Consider the following 12,217-nt stretch of genomic DNA (forward strand, 5'->3'; position numbering starts at 1 on the left):
GGCAAGCTGTTACTCCATGCTGTATTATCCCAGAGCTCTCAACCTTATATCATTCAAATTCAGAGGGCACCATAAACCACACCCTAGAAAAGTCAACAGAGAGGTAAGTAAGTAAATGCATTTAGCTAATCTGTCTATCCCCTCCACTCACTGTCACTCCACTGTGGCTGTAAGGAGGGCCAATCTAGTTAGAAGTAGTTGCAGTGACAGTGAGTGGCATGGTAGCCTTCACCAAACAATGGGAGGTAGGAGGTAAATAGAAAGACAATTGTGGATTTTATTTATTTATTTATTTATTTTTAAGATTTTATTTTTTTCCTTTTATTCCCCAAAGCCCCCTGGTACATAGTTGTATATTCTTTGTTGTGGGTCCTTCTAGTCGTGGCATGTGGGACGCTGTCTCAGCATGGTTTGATGAGCAATGCCATGTCCGCACTCAGGATTCGAACCAATGAAACACTGGGCCGCCTGCAGCGGAGCACGCGAACTTAACCACTCGGCCACGGGGCCAGCCCCTGGATTTTAGAGATATACAGGAAATGTACATTTTTGGCCCCTGCTTAACTATCACTTCCCGTGAAGTCTTTCTTGACCATGCTGTCTAAAATATCCCACCTCTCCCCATTATTTTCTAGTTCTGTACCTCAATTTCTCTTAATAAAGTGAAAGAGAATAATTATACCTCTTTTAGAGTGGTGGGAAGAGTTAAATGCATCATGTGGGTGAATGTTTACAACAGGTGTGGCACATAGTAAGTATTTTATAAATGTTAGCTTTTATCAATATTATTATTGTTACTGTTGTTATAATCACTACCTAATTCTAGCACAAATGATATTTGGAAAGCATTATCTTGGTTATCTATTTATTTACATAGTTGTTATCTGACTTCCTCACTAGATCTTAACCTCTGGGAGGAGGGGGCCTAGGTTATCTCTCCACTATGTGATTAATAAATATCAGCTGGTTGAATGAATGAATGATTTAATGAGTGAATGAATGAAAAGGCAACCACCACACTCACTAGCCTCATCTCTCACATCATATCTCGATAACATATTTGTAGGACACAATTTCTTATCTGAATATTAGGCATGAAGAAATAGTGACACTGAAAAAACTGAGTGGCTTGTCCACACAGGAGTATGAGTGAGCAGTGAGTCGCTGTATGCCAAGCACCATGCAAGGTCCATTGATTGATATACCCAGCCTTGTGGTCATTCATTCCATCAATGTATAAATTGCTGCTCAGGACCACGGACTGATCTCCCAGCCCCATCCACAAGGGGGAGCTGCCTTTAATCCTGGACTACATCTCACTTTTATCATCTCAGTATATCCATAGGAAAGCAAGACTCAGAGCTGACCTCACAATGAGAAGGAGGCAGGGGGCCATGGCCTCCCCCAGAGCAGGTCCTGAATTACCTGAAGCCCACTTGAGTCTTTTCTCCCTGAGACACCTGATTTCCTCACAGATGACTGTCATAGCCAGAATTAAATTGTCCTCAGGACAAGGACATCTGGATTCAGTTTTGTCAGCTGCTACTGCAGCTTTGCAGCTTTGTTTGTTCCGGTGGGGAGGGGAGGTGTTGATAAGCATCACCACAATCAGGACTTGCCGTCCATGACTTACCATTCATTTCCTAATCAGTCATCACATTTTGTTCAAGCTCAGTGCTGACCTATTGTATTTAACGCCACATTCCGCAGCAAAAAGCTACTGCTGCGATTATTGGGGGAAACAAGCCAGCTCTTGTCCTCGCTGCTGCAGCGAGCAGTAGAAACTTAGATTTTAAGGATTTTTCAACACTTCTGGTTTAGGGGTTTTCATTTTGTTCAAAGATTGTCTCCCCCTCCTCTTCCCTCTTTCCTTCCATGGTATCAAGACAACCCAAATTATTTAAAGCAGCTCCATATCTAGGCTATTATCTGGCCCTCCTCTAACACCATTCCAACTTCCCCCCACCAGTCCATACACACACACACACACACACACACGCAGGCAGACACACACAGATTATTAACCACAGAACCCTTTGTGACCTTGGGCCAGTCACGTCCCTTTAAACCTCCACTTCATCAACTGTGAAATGAGGAGGTTGGACTAGATAATCCCTTTCTGTTCTAAAATTGCACAATTCTAATTTTCCCATGATTCTCAAATGATGGCATTAAAGTCATAAATTGTCTGAGATGGGAGACACATTTAGAAATAATCCACTACAACATCCCCAAATTTCAATCATTTTAGTGCCATTTCATCATTTTTGCCACATCTACATACCACCAATCTTATTATTTACTCAACTATTCTTCTTTAAGTTGACTTTCTTTACTTAAACGCATGTATTTAAAAGGGACCCCTTATCACTACCTTAAGCAGAAAACCAAAATCACGTGCCAAAGATAGAAATATAACTAAAAGAAAACAAAACAACCTAAGAAAATTCTAGCTGGGTGCTATTGACGCCCCAAGGACCCCTGCCTGCTGCTTGCCCCTCTCTGTTGAAATGGCAGCAGAGCAAGTGTTAAAAGGTGTTAAAATCATGCTTGCACCACAGGAGATTTTCTCCTTGCTCTACTCAGCATTGAAAAGGGCCACAACTCTCTCCCAATATGTGTTGATGTTATTTAATACAGAGGCTGCATGCGACCCGAGGTCATTCCCGTGTACTTCACTGTGGGTAAAACATCTTCCCTACTGTCCTTTGTCCATCCAATGCTCCAAAGTGTCCTTTTCTGCATCTTTACCAGCACCTTCACCTGCAGGCATTGCCAGAAAGCCAGGATGAGAAACAGGAACACTCAGAAAAACACACAAGCACAAAATCCTCCAAAACAATTTGGAAACAGCTCTGCGCTTTTCCTGGCACCTCCCCAAGTCCACTGCTCGCGGAATCTCCAACCTTGCCCAGTTCAATGTTGCTGCCTTTTCTAAAGGAATCGCTGCCCATGTACAACAAAGACCAGCGTCCACTGAACATTGGGGACTTCTTGGGGCAGCTTCCCTTCCTTCCTTCCTTCTCTATATAGACGCTGTGTGGAGTGGGCAGAGGGTGGTGCACACTTGTGAGAGAGCAGGTACAAAGACCAGGAGGTGAGGAGGAAAGAAAGAGAGCCGCAGGGGAGGCACTGCCTTCCGCTTGTTTAGTATGGTATAAGGAAAAAATATTGAAATGTTTCAGCTTTGAATGCAGTCTGGCTTCCAATTCCAATTTCATCATTTTGCAGCAACATAAACAAGTTGCAAGTTGCAAGTTGCTCCTCTCCTCTGAGTTTTCATCTCCTCCTTTGCAAAATGGCTCTAATGACACACACTTCTCCGTGGTGTTGTAAAGATGTAAGGAGCTACGGCAGGTACTGTGCCAGTCAGGCACACAGACAAACACTCACCCAACACTCACTCACCCCTGTTAGCTTTTTTTTTCCTTTGGCACCATTGATGGAGGTCCATAATCCGCTCTCTCTTTATTTGTTTGATTGTTTGTTTTGCTTTCCAAAGCCTGAGTTTCATCTGCAAAGTAAAAAAGGGAGAGAGAGAGAAAGAAAGAAAGGGCTGAGAATTTTCATAATTTAAGGGGTTTTTTTCTATGACTTGATTATAGAGAGTGATGTATGCAAGCTGAGTGGAATGATAAGAAGAGAGCAGAGAGAAGAGGGAAGAAAGACTTTACACCAGCAAACCCAATAATCAGCCCCTTTTGAATAATCATTAAGCAGCCTGCTGGAAGCTTTAAGTCCCCAAAAGATTTTTGGGATGAGAGAGTAACATGAATCTAGAAGATGTGATGCATTTTTGAATTAGAGAATTCTTGGTTGGTTTTGCATATGAAGTTGGGGAGGTGGGGGAAGACACAAAGAAAAACAGAGAAACACTTCCACCTGCTGCCTGGATGGTAAATAGCAGCATAGATGTAAAAAATTTTCATGATCAAATAAACAATACTCGAGCCCTAAATGTTTGCAAAGGATTCACTATGTGTAGATATTTGAATTTTGTGGAAGACATTTTCCATCTGAAGCCACCTTCAAAGGTTGTAAAAATGATCATAGAACAGAGGCTTGTTCTTCAATGATTATGTTCTTCACTGGGCAATTTGTTATTTATTTCTTTATTTGAGCAGGAAATGCATTAACATGATTTTAAAATCAAAACAATATAAAAGGGCCAGCCCCATGGCCGAGTGGTTAAGTCCGCACGCTCCACTTCAGCGGCCCAGGGTTTCCCCAGTTTGTATCCTGGGCGCAGACATGGCACCCTTCATCAGGCCATGCTGAGGCGGCATCCCACATGCCACAACTAAAAGGACCCACAACTAAATTATACAACTATGTACTGGGGGTATTTGGGGAGAAATAGCAGGAACAAAAAAGAAGAAGAAGATTGGCAACAGTTGTTAGCTCAGCTGCCAATCTTTTAAAAAAATAGAAATATATAAAAGTTGTAAACTGAAAAATCTGACCATTTGTTTCTTCCCTCCTTACTCATACCTAGAGAAATTTTATTAGATTTTCATGTAAATACAAATAAATGTGACCATATAATCTTTTTATCTTTTTTCTCATACAATAGTTAGCATTAACATTATTGTACATATTGCTTTTGTCACTTAACACTATATCTCGGAGATCTTTCCATTTCAGGACAGGGTAAATTTCCTTGTTCTTTCTTTACTGAGCATTTTAAATGTGAAAGAACACATCACCAGTTGGGAAACCATATAAGTTGGTTAAATTATTGCAAAATGTGAATGATTTAAAATTTTCAGTGCAGAAATAACCTTCCTCAGCCCACATTGCCCACAGACAAACACTGTCCATGACCCTTTGTAATAAACTTGTCTTTTGCCTATATTTTTATTCTGGTGCTCCTGCTGATTAGAATCTCTCGCCTTGGTGTCCACTGTGTTCCACACCAGAACAGAGCTTTGTAGTCACTGAACTTTAGAAGCTGGTGCTCAGAATTAAAATGACTTAATGCCATCAAGATTTCTATTTAAAAACTCAGGGTGAAAGAAAAAGCTTTTTGCTTTAGCTGAAATGTTCTTTTAAAGGGCAAAATGGAAAATACAAACACCACTGCCTTTTTGCTGGTTGGATACCACAGCCGTCAGCACCTCCTGAAAATGGCAAGGCTGCCAGCTCTTGATGGAAGCCAGGTTTGGCTTATTATATTTGAAAGAGTTAGAAAATAACATTTTCCAGTGCAGATAGAAAGCCAGTGAGACAGTCGAGGTCAAAGAAAAACCAAATTATCCATAGCAAACACTGACCATACAATTAAATTATACCAGTCAGGAAAACATTTGATCTTCTGCAACTGGCTTTTCCAGAAAAGTCGCTCTCGAATCATTCTGAGACATCCATTGGCATCCAGCTGACCAACTTCCTTCTGTTGCCCAGCATCCTGCAACACGTCTGTAGTAAATACCTCACTGCCCACCCACATCCCCTGGTCCAACCTAGAGGTCACCTGCAGCTTCAGTGGGAGTTCCCATGCACATCGTATCATCAAGGACCTACTTCTCTCTATTTGAGGGCTTTTTCTGGCTACAGACGTATGCCCTGGACAGTCCAGGTATGCAGGGCAGGACAGAAGTGCCAGGAAGTTAAGATCCCCAAGAGTGACCCTCAACCAATGGGATGGGAATTGATAGAGAAATGTCCAGCTCCGGCCTCTTGCTGGGGCAATGCTGAAGTGTGTGGTGCCCAGACTCTCAGAGGGACACCAGGCAACTGACACCCAGGTGCTCACAAGAGTGACTCACTCATTAACATATTCCTTAGTGGCTTTTTCCCCTTCTCTGCTCTCTTGCCTTCTACCTAGAATCATCTGCTATGATAGTCTGGGTCCAATCCAAAAACAGGAACCACACAATAACCTAACAGAGGAAGTTTAATGCAAAGAATCATTAGGATAAAGAGTAACTGTAAGATGTAAGGAAACTCTATAGGGCACCCTATGTCTTAGGGTGAGCGCCCACAGAAGGACAAACTTGGGGGGGATTCAGACATCTTTGAAGAAGATATGGTCCCTCCCACCGAATAGCAGAGAAGTCTGCTGCTTTGGCCAGGCTGGAGCTGGTCCGAAGGTGCTGCAAACCCAAGAGGCCACCTTCCAGAGTGCATGTGAGAAAGCAAACAACCAGCAACTGATCTTGGGTGTGAGGTCTGGGAGCCGACAAGAATAAGAGTCCTTCGGAGAGAATGGGCTTTGCTGCAGGCTCTGGTTTTCGTGTTGAGGGGGCTGGACAAAAGTTATCATACTGCTGAGGCTGCAGAATTGCACAAGGACCATGTTTTGGCCCGTTGGCGAGGCTAAATGCCTTCACACCAATAACTGAGTCCCATCTGGCACAAAAATGGCAGGAGGCTTTCTGTCTCCTGAAATATCCCTCCAGCGCCCTCTACTGAGAAAGCTAAATATTGCGTTCACATTAAAAGAGAAATACTTAAAGGAGTTCCTCTATCACAGAACTTATGTTGAAGGGTGCTTCAGAGCTGAGAGGCAATACATTGATAACAATAAATACTCCTCCCAAATAAACTACTTGTACCCATATCCTTGTCTCAGGGTCTGCTTTTGGAAGAACCCGAATCAAGAGAATGTCTATCAGACCTGTTTTCAGTCTCGGCTTTGTGTGACCTCGAGGAAAGGCTTAACAGCTCAGAGTCTCCACATTCTTGTCTTTGAAATAGAGGTAATAATAAACAATACCCATCACACAGGGCATTGAGAGAATTAAAAAATAGACCATTCACAACGCACCTAGTGCAAAAGAAGTGCTCGAAAAATGTCATCAACGCTCTTTCCTCTTTTCAAACCAAATTGCAGCCCTAAGGTTTCATCTTAGTGTCAGAGCGCTCTGAGCTACTCATCCCAAGACATGTCCTTGAATGTGGCCTAGAACAGCTTTGGTAGGGAAGGGGTTAGAGGACACTTTCCCCTGGAAAGGAACTGTTTGAAGCTTTGGAAACAAAGGATAAAGATAAACTAGTGCTTCTCTGCAAAAGAGAGTTCAAATGGAAAATTCCCCCAGCAAAATGATACACCAATTTCTGTTGGCACTTAAATAAAGCAGCTTTAAAGGGGTGTAATAATAGCTATTATTTATTGAGATCTCACTACATGCCAGGAATTTATAGTCATAATCTCCCTTAATCCTCACAACAAGTCTTTAAGGTAAATGCTATTCTTAATCTCAATTTTGCAAATGATGGCTCAGAAAGATGAAGCAATTTGCCTAAGTTCAGAGCCAGGATTTGAACCCAAGTCTACTTGACTTGAAACCCCAGCTCCCACTGCCATGGTGGACAGAATCCTTATTTAGACCAGAGCCAGGAGACTGTGGCCCATGCTTAACCTCTAAATCCCTGTAGGATTCAGGGGGAAGTTCTTCCTGTCATAAAATGAGGGAGTTGAGTTAGAACTGTGGTTCTCATCGGAGTGGTACCACCCCAAGGATGTTTTGGAAATTTGTGGGGATGATTGGCACTGTAATAAGAGGGCATTGACTGGCATTTCATGGTTGAGGACTAAGAGTAAATACTCTATGTGATGCTTCGGACAGTCCTGTCCAAAGAAGGATATGCTTCATGCCCCATATATCCCGCAGAACACTCCTGTAGTTGAAAAACTTATCTGAACCTAGCCCTCACTTCATTTTACATAGAAAAAGAAAGCATTCTTATGCAGTTTTAATATACAATGAATTTCCCAGAACAATTAAGGGAAGATTGTACTTTCTTTTATTAGAAATTTTACCCAGCGTTGGTCACCATTTGGAAAACCGTATCACCAACAACAATGCCACTCATGGAAGGAGACGGCAGATTGTCACACTTCTCTCACTTCACTCTGCATCTATACTGATCATGTATATGGTTGCAAGTATCTCTGTTTTTCATTATCTCTTCTAATGTAGCAGTCCCCAGGCATTCGTACATTGAAACACTCATTGCCTTGCTATAAATTACTTCCTTTTTATTTTTTGTTTGTAGAATAGTTAGAACACTGTATTGATTAAAAAGAAAATACATCTGTAGACGGGTTGTATTATCCACGAACTTCATTTCAAGATACTTAAGGAGGCATCCTAAAATATTTGTTTTAAATGGGGGGCTCTGGGAACAGGGAGAGAGGTTCTGACTTCTCTGCTCACTGAAACATGACCGCCTCAATACAAAGCCAAGAACCAAGATGCACAATATGCAAATATTTTCATCTACTCAAAAATGACTCATTAGCACTGACTTCAGCCAAGAACTGTTGTGTATTCTGGGTATACTGCAGAGATCGAGAAGATTTGAGCCCCTGACTCTGTGGAGCCCTCAGTGGAAAAAACCAAAGGCTCATACATACTGAAGTTAAATATTCACCTAACCTGTGACCCAGTAACTCCACCACCAGGAATATACTCAAGAGAATAAGGATATATCCACCCAAAGGCATTACAAGAACGTTGGTAACAGCTTTATTCATAATAACCAAAAACTGCAAACAACCTAAATGTCCCCCAAGAGAAGAATGAATAAATAAATTGTGGTGTATTCCTACAATAGAGTACTACACAGCAATAAAAAAAAAGAAAAAATACTAATTCGACAACATGGATGAGTCTCACAGCTATTTAGTTGAGCAAAAAACAAGACACAAAAGTGGAATTACTGTATAATTCCATTTATATTAAGTGAGGAAGAGTCAAAATTAATCAATGATGATAAGTATCAGAATACTAGTAATGTCTTGGTAGAGAGGTTATTGACTGGGAAAACACACAAGGAACCTTCTAGAAAGGTGATAAAGTCCTGTGTCCTGGTCTGACTGATGGTTATACAAGTGCATTTAAATTACTTGTATAATTAAAAGTTCATCAAGCTGAACATTTAAGATTAGTGCACTTTAGCAAACCTTAAGGTAGCAACATTTTACCTCAATTTTTAAAAAATGACTCTATTGGGGCTGGCCCCGCGGCCGAGTGGTTAAGTTCGCGCGCTCCGCTGCAGGCGGCCCAGTGTTTCGTTGGTTCGAATCCTGGGCGCGGACATGACACTTCTCATCAAACCACGCTGAGGCAGCGTCCCACATGCCACAACTAGAAGGACCCACAACGAAGAATACACAACTATGTACCGGGGGGCTTTGGGGAGAAAAAGGAAAAAATAAAATCTTTTTTAAAAAAAAAAATGACTCTACTTAAACACCCCAATTAAAAGAGTTAGTAATTGCAAACAAAAGGCCTCTGCGACTAGGCAGATCTGGGTTCAAATCTCATTTTCACCACTTCCTACTTTAAAAGCCCTTGAGAAAATTTCTTAGCCTGTCTGAGCTTCCATTTCATCATTTACAAAATGAGAATAAGAGTTCATTCCTGTGCCACTGGTTAAGAAGATTCAAGACATAACATATGTAAAAGCACTCCCATCAGTTTTATGCTCAACAGCTATTCGTTTCTTCTCCAGGAATTTCGCACTCCATTAGCTTTGACTTCCCCAAAGCTGGACTTGTGTCAGTGATGGCAAATGTAGGATGTTCGTGTGCCCCACTGCCCCCTCCTAAGCCTGAGGACATGGCTCATCAACTTCCCTGCTGACGCTTAACATCCAGCTCCACACAGTTCTCCCTGAAGCTGCACACTCCATGAGAGCTGGCGTGTGAAATAAAACCTAAGTGCCCCCCTGACCTATGCCATATTCATCGTCGCCTTCTCTATAGCATCTAGTACAAAGACTTGTTGAGCTTGTGAAAATGAAAAAAGAACTGATATTCATGTAGCATCTAAAACTCAACATGCTCAGGCTAGGGTTTTATTTTTTATATGGTAACCTCTTAAATCTTCACAAAAATCCTGTGAGAGTAGCATAATTCTTGCTGAGCAATCAAAGAAAGTGAGACTCAAGCTTATTTAAGTAAGGAACATCAGTCCACAGTTCATAGATGGCTAAACCAGATTCAAATCCAGGTCTATCTGCCCCAATGCCCAAGGCCTGTCCCCCATGCCATGCCATGCTTCATCAGCTATGGACACCCAGTGCATGTCTAACATTAGGAAATAAGCAACTATGGGTGAATCACCCAGAATCTGGAGCAAGGAAACTAGACATGCATTATCCCACTAGGAGTGAGTTAAAAAGCAAATATAGGAGGGGCTGGCCCCGTGGCCGAGTGGTTAAGTTCACGTGCTCTGCTGCAAGCGGCCCAGTGTTTCGTCATTTCGAATCCTGGGCACGGACATGGCACTGTGCATCTAAACCACGCTGAGGTGGCGTCCCACATGCCACAACTAGAAGGACCCACGACAAAGAATATACCACTATGTACCAGGGGGCTTTGGGGAGAAAAAGGAAAAAAATAAAATCTTTAAACAGCTGTCTTTATAAAAAAAAAAAAAAAAGCAAATATAGGAAATAATTTCATGCCAAGAAGTAAATAAAAATAAGTGAGTTCTGATGGTTAAAAAGGAGCAAGACAGAATCAACAGTCTGCAAGACTAACAATTTATTGGCTGCTAATTCTGCAGATTTGCTTTTTCAAACACGAACACATTAGGTATTCTGCTAATGGAGCAGAGAGTGTCTTGGCTAATCCCAAATGAAGTATATATCCGAGCCCTGTTTTGCCTGCTTTCATTTTGGTCTGCTTTCCTGCTGACTTCATATACCTCATCAGAGACCAGAGGTGGGAAAACAGAGCTGCCCCCTAACAAAACCAAGCTCTCTGCTGGGAGGACTGAGAGGACCCAGCGAGTGCATGTCAGGGCTGCTGCTTTGAATCTGAAAACACACATTGTGATGTCCCCTTTCCTGGGGAGGCAGAGGAAACAGGAGAAAAGACAAGGAGGGGAAAGAATGCTAGAATGTCAGAGCCAGGAGGGCCTGCAGAGGCCTTTTTGCCCATTTTCCCAAATGTCAATCATGTTTGCCATATTCCTATAGCATTTGTACCATTATTTAATTATTCTCCTCCTTTAAATAACCCCACTTATTTGACTACGTTGAGCCTCACCTTAAGCAATATATCAACGAAACCACACACTAGATGTGCTGTTACACTTTTCCCTATTAGATGTTAAAATAAATATGGTAACTATGGAAATCGAAAATGTTCATCCAAAACCACAATGAGATATCATCTTACATCTGTTAGAATGGCTATTATCAAAAAGGCAAGAAATAGCAAGTGTTGGCAAGAATGTGGAGAAAAGGGAATCCTTGTGCATTCTCAGTGGGAATGCAAATTAGTGCAGCCACTATGGAAAACAGTACAGAAGGTTTTTTTAAAAATTGAAAATAGAACTACCATATGATCTAGCATTCTACTTCTGGATATTTATCCAAAGGAAATGAAAAAACTAACTCAAAAAGATATCTGCACCCCTATGGTCATTGCAGCATTATTCACAATGGCCAAGAACGGGAAACAACCTAAGTGTCCATTGATGGATGAATGGATAAAGAAAATGTGGTATATATATACACAGTGGAATATTATTCAATCATAAAAAATAATGAAATCCTGAATGCAAACTAGTGCAGCCACTGTGGAAAACAGTACGGAGATTTCTCAAAAAGTTAAAAATAGAAATACCCTATGACCCAGCCATCCCACTACTGGGTATCTATCCTAAGAACCTGAAATCAGCAATCCCAAGAGTCCCAAGCACCCCTATGTTCATTGCAGCATTATTTACAATAGCCAAGACGTGGAACCAACCTAAATGCCCAGAAACTGGTGATTGGATAAAGAAGATATGGTATATATACACAATGGAATACTACTCAGCCATAAAAAAGGACAAAATTGTTCCATTCGCATCAACATGGATGGACCTTGAGGGTATTATGTTAAGCGAAATAAGCCAGACAGAGAAAGACGAACTCTATATGACTCCACTTATAGGTGGAAGTTAACATATAGACAAGGAGAACTGATCGGTGGTTACCAGGGAAAAGAGGGGGTGGGGGGAGGGCACAAAGGATGAAGTGGTGTACCCACAACATGACTAACAATAATGTACAACTGAAATCTCACAAGGTTGTAATCTATCATAATCTTAATAAAAAAAAATAATGCAATCCTGCCATTTGTAAAACATGGATGGACCTCGAGGGCATTATGCTGAGTGAAATAAGTCAGACAGAGAAGAATAAATACTATATGGCCTCACTTATACGTGGAATCCAAAACAAAACAAAACAAAAAACCCTGAACTCTCAA

At 41.5% G+C, this 12,217-nt stretch overlaps 1 long non-coding RNA gene across 2 annotated transcripts in view; it reads right to left on the minus strand.

Annotated features, from left to right (window-relative positions):
• Nucleotides 1-272: 272 nt before the first annotated feature.
• The window catches only part of LOC111772957 (uncharacterized), a 30,108-nt gene continuing 18,163 nt past the window's right edge, over nt 273-12,217 (minus strand). Inside the window, exon 3 of one of the 2 annotated variants that reach the window (XR_002807153.2) lies at nt 273-3,514. This is a non-coding gene — a long non-coding RNA (uncharacterized lncRNA). The remainder of the gene's footprint in view (nt 3,515-12,217) is intronic. The other variant, XR_011437208.1, reaches the window with a different exon arrangement.

This window comes from Equus caballus, chromosome 3 (assembly GCF_041296265.1).
Source record: "Equus caballus isolate H_3958 breed thoroughbred chromosome 3, TB-T2T, whole genome shotgun sequence".
NCBI lineage: Eukaryota > Metazoa > Chordata > Mammalia > Perissodactyla > Equidae > Equus > Equus caballus.